The sequence below is a fragment of the Lonchura striata genome, chromosome 24, assembly GCF_050655825.1.
Source record: "Lonchura striata isolate lonStrDom1 chromosome 24, ASM5065582v1, whole genome shotgun sequence".
Taxonomy (NCBI): Eukaryota; Metazoa; Chordata; class Aves; order Passeriformes; family Estrildidae; genus Lonchura; species Lonchura striata.
Genome location: NC_140726.1, coordinates 1,100,061 through 1,117,119, shown reverse-complemented (window position 1 = coordinate 1,117,119; position 17,059 = coordinate 1,100,061). Strand labels below are relative to the sequence as shown.

General features: G+C 47.4%; 1 protein-coding gene across 16 annotated transcripts in view; it reads right to left on the bottom strand.

Moving 5' to 3' along the window:
* The window catches only part of ARHGAP32 (Rho GTPase activating protein 32), a 236,312-nt gene that overhangs the window by 94,629 nt on the left and 124,624 nt on the right, over positions 1-17,059 (bottom strand). Inside the window, exon 1 of one of the 16 annotated variants that reach the window (XM_085560084.1) lies at positions 10,557-10,668. The exons of the other annotated variants lie outside the window; for them this stretch is intronic. The gene's annotated coding sequence lies outside the window, so the exon portion shown is untranslated. Of the gene's footprint in view, positions 1-10,556; positions 10,669-17,059 lie in introns of those variants that run through there. 16 annotated transcript variants of the gene reach the window in all.

Genomic DNA, 17,059 nt, shown 5'->3' with positions numbered 1-17,059 from the left:
GATGAACATTCGCTCGCGTTCCCTGTCCCCACGTGGACTGGGAACATTTTGTTTGCATTTCAGTTTGCACTTGCTTTGTTAATAGACATGCACCAAAGCTCTCCCAAAAATCATGGAAGTCCTGATGTTTAAAAGCCTTTCCTGCTGCTGCATTCCTTGTAAACAGAACATCCTGGAAAGCATAGTTGCCCCCAGGCTTGATTTGAAATCCAAGCACAAAGCAGAGACCTCTCCTGACCTTACTGGACTCTGAACATGACTCACAGGCAGAATCTGGTTGGCTCCAAAAGTGGGACATTGATTTTTGTGTTCTTAAAGAACACAGGCCAGCGGGGCCTGGTGGATATCCCTGTAACTGTGCCAATGTGTTTTACTGAGGTAAATAATCTGTAAATAGCATTTATTGCAACTGATCATAGAAGAACAGCATATACTTAATAATATATAATCTGCAGTGTTCCTTCTTCACACTGAAATTGGCTGCCAGACCTCCTGAGCCTGATGAACAATTATGAGGCATTAGATCCCATTAGCTTCATATATTGTTGGAACATATATGCTTAGCTAGGATGAGTGGATAAGACGGATTTCATAAATGGCCTTTAGACTGTCTTAAACTTGTCCTTGGCAGCATTTTATGCTAAACAAATAAAGCCTTAAAAACAGTCACACCACGCTCCATGTGTATGGGTAATGCAGAGTCTTGAAAACATTACAGAATTAGGGAATCCCAGAATGGTTTGGGTTGGAAGGGACCTTAAAGCTCATCTGGTTTCTTGGGCAGGGACTCCTTCCACAGTCCCAGGTTGCTCCAACCTGGCCTTGGACACTTTCAGGGAGAGACAGCCAGAGCTCCTGTGGGCAACTATGCCAAGGCATTGCTCAAATTTGTCTTTACATGGCTGGGGACAAGTCTGGGAGCCTCCATCCTGCACACACCCACTGAAAACTGATGATTAATTCAACACAAGCAATTTTTCCTCTACCAGAGAACTTGTACCACAAGCTTTGGGCTCTTTTTGTCCAAAAGAACTTACTGGCCAAGACATATGCTGATCACATATACAAGGAGGTTAAACTTAAAAATGCTTCTTGTTTATGTCTGAGACAGAGGCTCATCTCTGGCAAGCTGAATGATAAGGGGACTGATTAAAGAGGTCTCCAGCAGAGGAAAATTTATTGGTCATTCCTTTGTAGGGAAGAACAGAGACAAAGCAGGAGGCTGAGTTCAGAATTAAAAATAATTTAAAAATAACTCTTGAGACCTGTGCAATATTTTTTTTTACTTCCAACCACTTCAGAGTTTTGTGTTCTCCTCTTAAAAATAGCAAAAGCTGTGACGAATCATCTCAGGAAAAACACTACATAAGTCTGTTGACAGGACAGGGATTGTTGGCTACTAACAACGTGTTAAATCCTGACCAGGTAAGACCTGGTGCCCCTGAGCCCCAGATGCCAAAGGAAGCTCATTCAGCCAGCTTTAACTTCCATCTCCTTGTTTCCTGAGTGATGTCAACTCCATCATCCAGTTCTCCTGGTGAAAGGGTGATTTGTGAGAAGCCTGGAAAGCACAGATTTGATTTGTCTGTGGAACTTACTTCAACTTTTGCTTCATAAAGCCATGAGCATAATAAAATTAAAGCATGTAAGAAAGAGAAAACAAAACATAAAAGAAAACAAAAAAGCCTGAACAAATCCCCCTCCCCAACAGAATCAGCATTAAGGTTATAATATAATGGGAGAAGTATTTAGTAATTAGATGACAATTAATGAGAACTGTAAGCTAGAAAAATAATCTTGTTTCCAAATAGAAAGAGCAGATCATCATTTCCAAACTCCAAACCTGTCTGTGCAGGTAATGGTATAAACTTTTATACTTTGATTAAACTAATTAAACTGAGACCCCATCTCACGTCAAAGGTGTGGAGCTACACTGACCTGGGACACAGCCCGGGAATAACACTCCAGCAAGCAGCAAAACCCTGTGAAATAATTCCTACAATTCTTGGAGCTGATTTCAGTGCCCCACTCAGCACCCCCCAGGTTTTATCTAAATTCCTTGGATAAAGATGCCTGGGTTGGGAGCCAGCAGAAAGCCAAGACCTCAAAGGTGATGCTGTGTGGGCACACCAGGGACTGGCTCCTGCAAGAGGCTTTAGGGACATTGGTAGTGCAGAACTGAGACAGGCTCAAGCCACAGGGAGCAAACAGGAAAATATTGGGAAAATCACAAATATCCACCACCAGTCTGAGCTGATAGAGGAGTTTCTGGCATGTCTCACAGATGGTGACAGAAACCTGCCTGTCTTTGGCCCTGACCTGAAGGTTCCTCATACATTTCATGGTCAGCCGAAGGAACTTCAGAGAATCACAGAACTGCTGAGGTTGAAAAAACCTATGAGATCGTGGAGTCCAGCCATGGATTTCATGGATTTCAAATCCACATGGATGCTGGAGGAATCTCCAGCACTGCCACAACCACCACTGACCCACATCCACATGGATCTGAAATCCCTCTGGAGATGTGGACTCCACCACTGGCCCTGGGCAGCTGTGTCAGGGCTGGACAGTCCTTTCCAGGAAGAAATTATCCCTGATGTCCAATCTAAGCCTCCCCTGGCCCAGCCTGAGGCCGTTCCCTCTCCTCCTGTCCCTGTTCCTGGAGCAGAGCCCGACCCCCCGGCTGTCCCCTCCTGTCAGGAGCTGTGAGAGCCACAAGGGCCCCCCGAGCCTCCTTTGCTCCAGCCTGAGCCCCTTCCCAGCTCCCTGGACAAAAAAACACAGCTGCTCCCTACAGCTCTTTCTCTATGCTTCAAAATATTAATTATTTAATATTAATTATTGCTATTTACAACAGTATTTTTCACCTGATATAATTATACTGTGGTATGTATCTAAATATATGCATATAAACATGAGTGCATTACTTGTATAATAAATATTATTATATTCATGTAATAAATTATATCCATAATATAAAAGACAATAAATGTGTAAGTGTATTTATATACTGAATGTAACTTAGCTATTATAAGGTAAAGTACAAGCAAATTGAGCCTCATTAGCAGACCCTCTCCCCTGGGATCCAACAGAACCAAGTGGCAGCATCTGGCCCAGTAATCCAGGTGGGATGAGGAGCTCACACCTGCAGGAGTCTCCAGGAGACAAGGAATGCTGACCAAGACTTCAGCCAGGAGTTGTAAGGCAGTGGCAAGGCTGCTGCTTTTCTTGGCAGAGGTTGTGTCATTGTTCCAAGGATAGCTGCTGATCTTGTCATGTTTTCCCAGGATGGAATTTCAGGTTAAATTACTGGGGAAGGCAGCCAGCCACAGGCAATGGGAATTGCTGTTGCTCATACTTGGCCATGGCAAAAGTCCATTAAGCTTCCAGAGCACTGTTACATCTGATAACTTTTTTCTGACACTATTAGAAATTACTTTTTTTTTTCCCCTTTCCTACACCACCACACTTTAATGTCTGTTAGTTTCTGATGTTGGTGCAATTTAGCAAATCAAACGAGAGCAAAGCCCCAGGACCAGAGGCACCTTCATGGAATGTGTGCAGTGGGTGCAAGTCTGTCTAGTGGCCAAGGGCAAGGAGCAGGAAGATCATTTCCCTGTGAAACATAGCCATGCTTGCTTAAAAACAGTAATTCTAAGACCCAAATATTCTTGGGACAAACCCTGAAGAAATTAAAAGCTGATTTTAAACTCCAAGATGCTGCCTCACTATAAGGAAAAGCTTTGACCACATCTCTTAGCTCCAGTCACCAACAGTCAGTTCCTGCACCAGTTCCTAGATTATACTTCTGGTCCAAGTCCCACTTCACCCTCATTACCCAGGCCATTACTCACAGCAGCTTGTCCAGTAACGGGACATCTTCCAGACCTGCCTTTTGATACATGTGAAGGTTTGATTTTATTCTATCTGCAATTTTAGTTGGCAAATCTTCTCAAACAGGGAAACATTTTCTACCTAATTACTCTGACAGCCTAAATGTATTTATATGGCCTATTTTGCCTCACTCCAGCTTTATCTTGCTAAATGTACTAATTATCCTCCCACACACTTCCCATCTTCTGCTTTCCCATCTCATCCTCAACTGTGGCTGCAAAGCAGAAAAAGAACATTCTTCATGGAGTGGTTTATTTACCCAAGCATAAATATCCTGAAGTAATGATCAAAGTAAAGACAGGAAAGCCCTGTTTAAAAAGTATTTTTCTATCTGACTCTCCTTTTTTCCCCTGCTATTCTAAATCACCCCTTTGACAGCTCCAACGCAGTGCTCAAAAAGCAGCAAAAAAAAAAAATACACAGAAAATCAAACAGGGCTTGGTAAGAGAAAAAAGGAAAATGCATCTCCTGTAATGCCACACAATCACTACTGCAGGCTCCCCGGGGTGTGAGTAAATCCCTCGCTGCTCCTAATCTGAACCATTTGGAGTATTGGCCATTATCCCTGAACAGTCCATGGAGCACCAGGATGAGCCACCCTGGCCACTCAGCCACCATCAGCACCAGGGTGAGCAGAGATCCAAACACAGCTCTCCCAGGACAGCTAGCTTTTGATCTTTAAGGACCCTTCCAAACCCAAGAATTCTGTGTTTCTCTGGTTCCCATGCATGTCTTGTATGTAGTGTGAGACACCATTGTGTGGAAGGGTTTGGATGCTGCAATTAAACTCCAAGACACCTCTGCAGTAAAGAGGCAAAACATCTCCATGAAGAGATCTCCCCTGTGGTGTCCAGTGACACATGAGACACAGCTGGAGCTGTGCCAGGGGAGGTTTAGGCTGGGTTTAGGGAAAGGTTCTGTCACAGAGGTGCTGGCACTGCCCAGGCTCCACAGGGAATGGGCACGGCCCGAGGCTGCCAGAGCTGCAGGAGGGTTTGGACAATGGGATTTTTTCAATCACAGGGTGGGATTGCTGGGGTGTCTGGGCAGGGCCAGGGGCTGGTCTCGATGATCCTGTGGGTCCCTCCAGCTCAGGATAATTTGTGATCTGTGATAGCCTGTTTTCTCCCTATGGATCGAGCACACTACAACAGAAAACATCCCTGGAATGTGTGAGGATATGAGGGATAGATGTGAAACTGACTCATGGAATCCCAGACTGTTTGGCTTGGAAGGGATTTTAAAGCCCATCCCATTCCACCCCTGTCATGGCAGGGACACCTCCCACTGTCCCAGGCTGCTCCCAGCCCTGCCCAGCCTGGCCTTGGGCACTGCCAGGGATCCAGGGGCAGCCACAGCTGCTCTGGGCACCCTGTGCCAGGGCCTGCCCACCCTCCCAGGGAACAATTCCCAGTTCCCAATATCCCATCCCTCCCTGCCCTCTGGCAGTGGGAGCCATTCCCTGTGTCCTGTCCCTCCATCCCCTGTCCCCAGTCCCTCTCCAGCTCTCCTGGAGCCCCTTCAGGCCCTGGCAGAGCTCTGAGCTCTCCCTAGAGCTTCTCCTCTCCAGGTGAGCACCCCCAGCTCTCCCAGCCTGGCTCCAGCCCTGGGGCAGCTCCGTGGCCACTCTGGACTGGCTCCAGCCACTCCAGGACCTTCTTTCAAGGGAAGTCCCAGAGCTGGACAGAGCACATCCCTTTCCCAGCAGACACAAGTTCCCATGCAATCACAGGTGTACTCAGAGGTTGGGTTTTATGCAAGAACTCACACTGAGTAAATTAAGAGGTTGTGGGATGTGTGTTTTGCCTCTGGTTACTTCCAGAACTATTTTAAGCTTGCAGATCACATAACACAATTTCTTCCTATGGCAAGATGATTATTCAGCAGTCAGCATCCCTTCATCTGAGCTTCACCTTCAAGACTAATAAATCCTAGCATGGTTTATAAATATGAACAGCTAGAGAAAAGGGCAGGTCCCAACCCCAGCAGGACTCTCAGGGTACTTTACAGGTACTGGATGCAGCAATGGCTCCATATGTGCACTACAAGCACAACAACATATCTCCTTTGGGTTATTTGGTTATTGTGTTTTCAATATAGGCTTCCAATGAGGTCAGGCACAAGTGCTACACATCTTTGTGCTTCTCAGAAAGCTGAGAACAATTGGGACACTCCTTGAAGTTCTCCAAAATCAAAACTCCTGCAGATAATAACTTTAAAATCATAGAATCCCAGAATGCTGTGGGTTGGAAGGGATCATAAAGCCCATCTCATTTCACCTCCTGCCATGGGCACTTTCCACTGTCCTAGCTTGCTCAGAGTTCTATCCAACCTGGCCTTGGATACTTCCAGGGCATGTATGGACACTGAGAAGAGCCTGCTGGGCTCCCATGGGAAAATGTCCTGGTGGGACAAACTGCTGCAACTTTTAAAATACACATTCCCTGAGCTCTTCTCAGAGGGATGGGAACTGGCATCACTTCAAGGTGGCAGCAAAAACTCCACTGCAACCACAGCACCTCTGAGATCTGACCTGATGGGTTTTCAGATTCACAGGGACTGGGGCAGGACAGGTCCCCTCTGGTTCATCAGACACAGGGTAAAAGATAAGCCATGTTAAGGGATCTAAATCAGCTAAGAGAGAAATCTAGAATAAATATGAAACCAGGCAAAACACGTACCTGGTGCCACACTTCTCTTGCATGCTGCAAGAGGAAAGGAAAGGCAATTCCTTGTGAATTTTACCCTTTCCAATCTCACATGCTGTTCTGGACAATAGGGTCCTCCCCATGCTGCTCCTGTAGAGCTGCTCTGAGACACAAATCACAGGGGATATAGCTGGTGCCTCTCTGGAGATGACATCAGGAGTAACCTTGACCTCAGTGCAGTCAGAAATGCACAACTTGGAAAGAACCCCCTTTCAATCCCTGATGCCAGGTGGAGCTGCCAAGGCAGGCCTCTGTTGTATAAACTGCTGGAGTCTGACTCCTAAACCAAGTCTATTTGATGCCTAAGCTCATTGAGACACAAAATCTCAGAGTTCTAGCAGAGACATTTCTCTCAGATTTTCTTGTATTAAGCTGCAAAGGTTTTCTCAAGTGTTCTCACCCTTTTATCTCCTCTAAATGTGTAAGAAGGTCAATCTTCATAAGCAATGAAATATTTATAAAAACTTCTTAGATGCAGCCACTGGAGACCCCATTAGGCAAAAACAACTTCTGAGTGTTTGCAAACAGAATGTTTTCATGAAATTAAAATATCTGAGGTTATTAAAAACAAAGCAGGAACACCCCTGCGTGCAGCTGCAGGCAGAGCAGGGCCTCGGGCACCGGGGATTGGCACAGAGCACAGAACATCCTGGACTGCTCCATGGGCTCCATTTGCCACCTGTGGGTTTCTGACCAGATTTCCTGGATTTGTCTTTTGTCTCTAAAGCTCTCTGTTGAGAAACTTCTACACTCCTTGGATTCCAGGCTGTGGAAATCACAGCCTTCAGATAAATAGTGTTGAACTCTACAGACTGAAGCCACTGGGCTCAGAACTGCTTCTCATACTAGCTAGGTGAAGCCTGGATTTTTTTTTTTTTTTTTTTTATGACACAGACTCTGTGTCACTTGGAGTGACATTAGGAAGACATGGGAGAAACACAGAGGTATTGCCAGATTTGCTTCATGGATTTCTTTCCTGCAGGTTTTTTTGCTTCCATGACAACTTCACATTCTTTTCCTTTGGGGGCACAGAACTTCTAGTCGCTGGCGCTTCAGCAGACACCATGGAACATAACACTAAGCAGAGGCTCTGAAACCAACAGCCACGGGCACAGGAAGCTGTTCTCTCCCCAGACTCACGAGGGGTAGGAAGTTACACACAGTGGGAACTTGGAAAGTCCCTGTGCTCAGTAACCGTGCACAGCTGGGGAGTCAGAGCCCAGGCCTGGCTGGGAGCATGGGCTGGTGCAGGGAATCATATTCCTCCTGCAAGCTTGTCCCAAGGGGAGTGATCAGGCCTTTCCCAACACCACAGGAGGGACCTCCCTGTGCTCCCCTGCATGGCCACGTGCTCCAGGGCCAGAGAACTAGAAAATAAATGAGCAGTATCTGCTACTGACTCCCATCTATGAGTTCTGGCCACCAAGAGACATCCACGGAATCAAACACAAAGCCCAGAGCTCTGCCAGCACACCTCTGGTGAGAATCCAAAGCACAGCTCCTGCAAGGAGAGCTGGCAGGGTCAGCCCAGCCCAGATGCATCTGGCTCAGCACACACAGAGCCTCCATTATGGCAAATTGCTGATGGAATTGTTATGTTGTTTGAGGAAAACAGCCCATTCCAGGAGCATGTGTGTTGATGTCCTGCTCTTGTTCCCAGAGCTCCATCCCTGACCAACCTCATCTTGAGCTCTGCATCCCCTGGGGCTTTGTTTTTTCCCAAGGAAAGGAAATAACTGTCGTGCAGCCACAAGGAAATGAAAACAATCTTGGGGTCCACAACTTATCCCTTCTAAATTCAATTTCCATTAAAAAATATGGCATAAATAAAACATTTCCTTAATAAAAGCAATTGCAAGGCTGGGTTAAATGACTGTAGGCACAGGTTCCTGTTAACACTGCACTGCTGACAAAATCTAATTACAAACAACAACCATTCCTGGCACAGACACCTCCAGGTACCATAAACAAAGAGGTTTGATGTAAAAAGAGTTTGAAGACATATTTCAGTGATTTTACAAAAAGTAACTTTTACAGCATTTTAGGGCCAGGCAGAGGATTTTGAACTTCTTGTTTCAAACTTCTGAGACTTGGCTCTCATTGAGCTGCACAGTACTTGGAAGGAAGTACCTGGAGGTACCTCCAGAGCACACTCAGCTGTTCCCCATGAAATCCTGATGGAAGGGAAGGGAAGGGAAGGGAAGGGAAGGGAAGGGAAGGGAAGGGAAGGGAAGGGAAGGGAAGGGAAGGGAAGGGAAGGGAAGGGAAGGGAAGGGAAGGGAAGGGAAGGGAAGGGAAGGGAAGGGAAGGGAAGGGAAGGGAAGGGAAGGGAAGGGAAGGGAAGGGAAGGGCACCCTGGTAATATACAGATATGTGCTGTAAGGAATCAGTGTAATGAAAAAGCCACAAGTCAAACAGATCACAAGTAACTAATTTAAATCTCAGAGTGGCTGAATGTGTGTGAAAAGCAGTGCCATGCACACTGTGCAGGAATTTGAAAGCTTCCAGTCCAAATAATCCCAGTTACTCTGCTCAGTCAAACACATACAGAGAAATAAAACACAAAACCCTCTTAGTTTCTTTAACTCATGTCAAACATTAAGCTCAGAGCTCTGAGTGACATGGATGCTGTATCAGCAGCACCACCAACCAAATGAAAGGTGTCAGCCTGACCAATTTATGGAGGGGCAAAAGTCTGAGAAGACTCCTTCTCTTCACATATGCAAATCTGGGTACCAGGGATGAAAGGCTCAGTGGCCCTTAGGAAAAGCAAGGAGCAAAGATGGGCAGGAAATAGGACTTGGTCTAAGTCCAACTCTCCTACAAAAAAGCCAAGGAGCTCAGCCAGCATAAAAGGAGCTTTGGGACACATCCTGACAGTCCTACCTTGGCAGGGCAAGGAGCAGGGAATTCTCACAAGGGCTTAGCAGAGTGCTGGAGATGCTGAGCACCCCCTTGTGCTGCTGATTGAGAGACTGGACTTGTGCCGAGCTCCCAGGGCACAGACTCCAGAGGTGGCACACGGAAAAAGTCATTCCTAGAAAGTCCAGATGCTGATTTTTTCTGGTTAATAATTTACTGGCTATGACTAAAGAAAAGCATATCACCTCCTAGAACTTCTCTGTCAACTACAGGTTGCTCTGTGGCTCCTGGCAGCTCAATATCCAAGTGAGCATTACATGTCCCTGCACCTGAATAAAGATTTATCCCTGTCTGCTTCACATACCCACAGATCTGCCTCAGAAACATGGAATAATGGTCTACAGAATTATCCAGGTAAAACTTCAGAGTCAATCTACACTCACTTTGACAACAGATACTTCTTTATATTCAAAAAGTTCTTTTTAAAGGTGCATGCAAGAAGAGGAAATAAATGGTAAAATCTTTGCTACCCTTACCCTCATAATAAAGGGTATGTCCTAGGAATTACTGACAATAGTTTGGAACACATTTAGCACCAGAAAATCTCCTGGCCTCTCATTTCTCTGCTTAGTAGGTGATGCACCAGAGGTTTAAAAATGTTTCTCTCAAAAGCCATTCCCTTCTCAGGCAGGAAAGCTCTGCTGGGATGTTCCCCACTGCACTCCCAGCTAATTCCCTATATCTCATTAATATGGCTTTCAGACTGATTTCCTCATTGCAAAAAGATCTTCCCAAAGGCCACGCGTTAATCTCCGGGAGGGGAAACACAGTTTGAATTATCCTGAGCTTTAAAATCTGTCATGGAAGACAGTCTGCACAAAAATACAACCACCTCCCCCCGTTTTGAACTACCTCAGAAGATTCTGCAAAGAACCCTTGTTAAACTGGAATCTGAATCGCTCTTTATTGCCACAGCAGCACTCGGTGCCACGCTGCAGGCGCCCTTCCAGCCGCTTTTATTTTATCCTAATGACTGTAGCAAACAAAAAAGGATCTCAGAGCAAGCCCAGCGTTTCCCTGTGCACTACTTACCCCTGCTGCAAGGCTCTGTTCTTCCCACGGACGGGCTCCCTAGCCAGGGCCCGGCAGCTCCGGGTCCCTGCGCTCCCCGCAGCAGCCGAGTGAGAGCTGCCTGCCAGCCCCGGCTCGGGCTGCACGCTCCGGGCCGGGGCACCCGGCGCTCCCAGGGCCGGCCCCGCCGCGCTGCCCATCTCGTGTCGACCGGCACCGCGGCAGAGCCGCGCTGCTGCTGCCCCGCCGCTCGCTCGCACACTGCGGAGGTCCCGCGGGACGAGCGCGGAGTTCAACGGGAGCCAAGAGAAACAGGGCGGCAGGGAATGCGTGCGGGGATTGTGCTCGCAGCACGGCCGAGAGCAGAGCAGCGAGGGCACTGCCAGCACATGTCCGGGGCCACACAGCCCGGCCGGGCCGGTTCCCCCGGGCCGGTCCCCCCGGGCCGAACTCCCCGGGACGGTCCCTCCGGCCGATCCCCCCCGGCCGGTCCCCTCGGACCGATCCCCCCGGCCGGTGCCCCCGGGCCGGGCCGGTCCCCCCGGGCCGATCCCCCCGGGCCGAACTCCCCGGGACGGTCCCTCCGGGCCGGTCCCCTCAGACCGATCCCCCCGGGCGGGCCGATCCCCCCGGCCGGTCCCCCCGGGCCGGTCCCCTCAGACCGATCCCCCCGGGCCGGGCCGGTCCCCCCGGGCCGGTCCCCCCGGGCCGAACTCCCCGGGACGGTCCCTCCGGCCGATCCCCCCCGGCCGATCCCCCCGGGCCGATCCCCCCGGGCCGAACTCCCCGGGACGGTCCCCCCGGGCCGGTCCCCCCGGGCCGGTCCCCCCGGGCCGGTGCCCCCGGCCGGTGCCCCCGGCCGCTCTCCCTCCGCTGCAGCCCCGCGGTTTCCCCGCCGCCGCGATCCCTGCACGATGTGTGCCCAGCGCCGGGGCACAGCGGGGCTCGGCTCGCTGCACAGCCCCCACACAACACAAGCCTTTCACCAGGAAGTTTGCTGGCAAAACCTTCTGTGGCCAGTGAACAGCCCGAACACGTCTGCGTGTCCGAGAGATCCGTATGTGACAGAGTGAATGAGACTCATCTGCAACATCCAGTATTGCAGATCATTATTCGCTGGCTGGATTTTAGCGTTCAGCACCTGAGACACGATCAACACTGACAGGGACATCACCCCCTTCCCCACAGACCCAAAAACTTGGGTTCAGTGTGCGTTTCAATTTTTAAATTTGAGTGGTAATTTAATGGAGTGATTATGCTCATGAACACCATACCACACACTACTGCAATTCCACACCACTTCTTCCAGTCCCGTATATCCAAGTTTAGCCCTTTCTCTGCAGAAGGAGACATTTTGGGAATCACCAACCATGTAAGTGGTTCTATCCCAGCCAGCCCACCCCTGCCCTGATTTCACCACCTCTTCTCTCTGGTAATATAGTAATATTACCATATTTATAGTAATAAATATTACCATAATTATGGTAATATGGAAATATTAAGATCTGACACTTTCCCAGCACAACCTCGTGCTTTTATTACATTTGATCACAGAGGTCCCTTGTCAAACTCGGGTGCAATTTTTGCAGTCCAAGTCAGGGAAGTTGCAGAACAAAGTCAGTTCTCAGAAACTGCAGGTCCCTGTCAGAGCCTTAATCTTCCACACACCATGAAGAGCTTTTACCCTGAATATGCCAGAAATCAGTCCTGTATTTCACTTACTATTTTAGTGTAGATGATGCTCTCTTTGAAGGCCACTGTGCTTCCGACTGCCAGTGTCAGAGATGGGCTGGGCAGCCCAAAAGTGCCAGGGAATGATCACCTCAGCACCCAGCAGTGTTAGCAGAGTGGTGTGGTTCAGTAATATCACACAGCAGGAGAAGTTCACATTATTAATCTGCAGAGAACAGATTTTCCAAGTCTTTTCCCCACTTTTCAGATTCATTTCTCTAACAATGCAGGGAAGGGACAGAATTCTGCCCATTCCAGCCCCAATACCTTTGCTCCTGTCTTTGGGCAATTCTCCCAATTTTCCCCATTTGTTGCCTAGACTGACAAGAAGTTTCAGTCTGTTTTACATGTCATTTGTCTTTACCCTACATGACAGTGTAACACAAACACCCTTGAGACCCAAAAAGCATCTTCACATGGCTGTGAAGACAATTAATCAGCTTTTCCTCCTCACAAATGATGACTGTAGCACAGTATGCACAGGAACCTACACTTTTAGTGCAGGAACATAGATTTTTAGGGTAGTAAAATGGATTTTTACGATAGGAACATAAACTTTTCAAGCCTTCTTCATCAGCTGATAGCGATTTTCCCTCTTCAAAGTTTCTCTTTGTTCTTTCAGCTCTGAAAATACCCTCAAGAATTTTTAATGCTCAATGCAAGCTGTTTAAAAAACTATAAGTTAGCATTGTTAGAAAGAAACTCTATTTGTTTCCTACACAGTGTCGTATTTCTCCCAAACCTTGGAAATTTCCTGTGTAATAAACTGTCAAGAAGGCCTTTAACTGTTACACTGGAAAACTTATCAAAAGGTGTCACTGGTTGCTGTGTTTTCAGGTATGACAAGCTGGGAAAATTGTAAGACGGCTTCTCATATCCCCAAATAAATAAGACTATGTATGGGGTGCTGCAGCACGAAGAAATAAACGTTCAGGGAACGTTTATGAAGGAAATCAGTGCCTATAAATTGATCAGCCTGAGCCACCCCTGGAGCAGCCTTATTTAGTGCAAACAGAGTATAATCAGCAAGAATGAGCCTTCCATGTGCTGCTCTCCCGCAGGGTCCCTCAGCCCATCTGATTCCCAATCCCCTCCTGCACCTGGTTGTTCCTGAAAAAATTAGAAAGCAATTCCTGACAGAGTTGGTGCCACTACACAGGCTATGTGCAGCCTGGGCTGTCATGGACAAAGGGATTACAGAAAGTGACAATGAAGAAAATCTATTCTGAAGATGGAAACATATTTGCTGAGGTCAAAATCATCCTGAAATGACCTGTAAGAGGCAAGAAAGAATGTCTGAATGTGGTCCCTACCACACATTATCATTAAAGTCAGAAAAGACCTCCAAGACATCAACTCCAACCTTCGAGTGAAGAATCAGTATTTATGGTTTATAAAAACATGGAGCAGAAAATTATTTTATCAGTGTAAGACCAGCCTCATCATAAATTTTGCTTCTTCTGATAATTCTGGTACTTGATCACATACTTCCTATCAGAGAGCTGATTTCCTTCTAAGTAGGAAAAAAACCCACCAGCAAATAAGCAAAATATTCTCATTCCCTCTGCTGACAAATCACATTTTAACCAGCCATGATATGGCCTATTCCCTACACTGAGTTCATCAAATGAAATCAGCGCTCTCATCCTCACAAACAACAGCATCCAGCTCTCACTAGCACAGGCAGATCAGAAGCCTGGTTTAATTCCCAACTTTGAAATAATTTCTCTTTGATCTCCTCGGTACGGTGGGTGTCGGTGGACTTGGGGATGAGCTGGAGCCATTTGGGAGTGCACAGGACATGCTGTACACCCCAGCAGGTTCATGTCTCCATTGGGAAGTTCTCTAGAGGAACAAAGCAATTTCCTTGAATTTGTCTCAACTCTTTCCCAGAGAAATCAAACGCACAAGTTTCCCAGGAAGCCAAGCCCAGTGGCTCTGTTGGACCAGAGTATCATCCAGGACTAACTCTATCCTGCCAGAGCCAAACCCCTACAAGCCTCTTCAGCACCAGGCGCTCTCTGTCCCATCGCCCCACAGAGCTGAACTCAGGTAACCAAAAAGTCCCTCTGGCTGCAAGCCAAGCGCTGCTTCCCACAGACATTCCCATCAACGCGCAGATGCGCCCCTGCACAACCAGCACACCCAGGGTCCAGCAGGAAACCACCCTCAGTCACGGGCTGATGGAGCCTGCTGGGTGCAATGCCAGACCTGGAGAAGGCCCTTGGACACTCCTGGCACAGGTGGCCACCCTCCTGTGCCAGCCCTGCCACCACAGCCATGCCCCCAGAGCAAAGCCAGCTCAGCTGACCATGGCTCTCAGCGACACTCAGTGTGGCTGGAACAGCAACCTCAGGGCTCTGCTTGGGGTCTGCCATGGCTGGCAAGTTAAAAAAGAGCAAAAATGCCCCTGATCTTCCAGCTCTCCACAAAATACACGTTTTTCAAAGTCCTCAGCCAAAACTGGAGTGTTTCAAACCCTCTGAATGGCTCGAGTTTAATTTGTTGTTGTTTGGGTCTGTGTTGATTAACACATGTAAATAAAGGCAGCTGGTGTTACCTCTCTCTATTTCCATTTCACACCCTATTAAAGCCTGGTTTCACAATTAATTGAAACCAAAAGGAGATTATTCAGTAATGAATCCTTTCTGGCAGGTCTAGTGAAAACCTGGAGAGACCCAATCCCCCTCCTGGCAGCATCCAGAATCCAGCATCTTGAATACAACACAACACCACCAAAACAGTGCTGGAAACGGAAATCAAACCCCTCAGAGTGCACATTCCTCAGCACAGGAGAGGAGAATATTCTTCTGTTCTTCTGGCAGGAAAACTGTCTTTCATGTGCAGAATTTAAGAGATCAAAGTACCAATGAAAACCCAAACTATCAGAAACCAGGCCCCAAGGCACAGCTCAGCCATGTTCAAATGCCTCCAGTCTGGTGCAGGAGGGACTTGTCTCGGTGTGGAGGCAGGACTGTATCTCATGAACCATGAAAGCACAGCAGTAACAACTGCAGAACCCCATAAACTCACTTATGACACATATATAGATTATACAAATTCAGCCCATGACTGTTGTGGTGTGTTTTGCTTTGAATCCATGTTTGAGCCCAGTCGCACCCCTGCTGCAGCCGCCCCGCACCGAGCACGCTGCAACACATGACCACAGAAATCTCCTCCTTGGACTGTGTCACTGTTTCTCCTGCCATTTTCTATGCCCCAGCCCATCCTCACTCCCAAGAAACTTCAAACAAGCATCAAGATGAAAATTTTGAAAATTGGAAGTTCACAATGCTAAAATTTTATCACAACCGTCTCCAGCAAATCATAAAATCATCAAATCCCGGAATAGTTTGGGCTGAAAGGGACATGAAATCCCATCTCATTCCATGGGCAGGGATACCTACCACTATCCCAGGTTGGTCCAAGCACTGTCCAACCACTTGAACCCTTCCAGGGACAGGGCAGAAATGAATCTGTTTGGAGCTGCCTGGAATGAGATGCAGGTAGGAGGGCACTGCTGTGCTGAATTTCCAGAGCAAGGCAATCCTGAGAGCCCTGTGCACACTAGATGGCATTGCACTACAAACCATGGCAGGGATCAGGACAGGATCCTGGATCCTGGAACAGCAGCACAATCATCCTCCTGCTCCTCCAGCCCCGGGTTTTCATGAGAGTAAGGCCCAGCCCAACTGGGCGACTATTTACAGGCCCAACTGTGTGCTATTTACAGGACCAAGACACTGGAGAGGGCTCTGGAAGAGAACCAGCACCTGGTGGCTTTGGCCTGAACAAAGAGGCAACTAAATTAAAGGACCTCTCTGATTTATTTATTTATTTATTTAAAAGAGAAGTGGCCTTGCCACGAAACAAAGCATCCTTTCTTTCACTGTCTCCCTCTGGACCAAGCAGGATTCTTCCCTTGGCTGTTGCCAATCAATGAGCGCAGACACACATCGTTCCCTGTCAGCCCATCAGGGGACCATAAATTATGTTTAATTGGCTCATGCAAGGACCACTTCCACAGAAAAGCCATGTGAATGCACCATAAATGAGGTTTTCTGTAGTGTCTGTCCATCATTTTTTCATAGGTTCAGTTTATGTACTGGTGACATAGGAAAGGATATAAACCACTTGAATCCATAACACATTTAGGCTTATTGAGAAGTGCATCCACAAGTCAAAAACGTAAGATTAAGGCAGTGAATACCATTTTTATACAGCTCTGTAAGATGTACACAGTTTTTATCTTCCTGCATATGGCATTTCATAAAACTGCTGACTTTCAAGGAAAGTGCATTAAAATCACAGAGTTAGTTATGACTGTCTTTTTTTTCCCTCTGAGCTCCAAAATCCACTACATTCTGTGGGAGGCCAGTGACAGTTTTACTCCTAGTCTACTTTTCCATTTGCTGAGAACAAGCACATTATTCCTCTGAGGGAAGTGAAAATTGATACAGCCTTGTCATTCCAAGCTATTAGTCTCTTACTCACTTCTTCTGATTTCTCCCCAACTAAATCAATATTAACTTTTTTTTTCCATACTGACAAGAATCAAAGTCACTGGAAAAAATGCCTTATATACCTGAGGTATCAGCAGGAGTGCCAAGGGAGAAGAAAAACAACACAGAACCCCCAGCAACAGTAATTTTGATGGAGGGAAGAGTGCTGTGGCAATGAGCAGCTTAACTGGCTTAAGGGAGTCATTGATCCTGACTCACAGTCACATTTTCTAAGCACCTTTTCTGCTCAGAGTACAGATACATTTATGCTGTGATTTCTCAGCCTCCTGT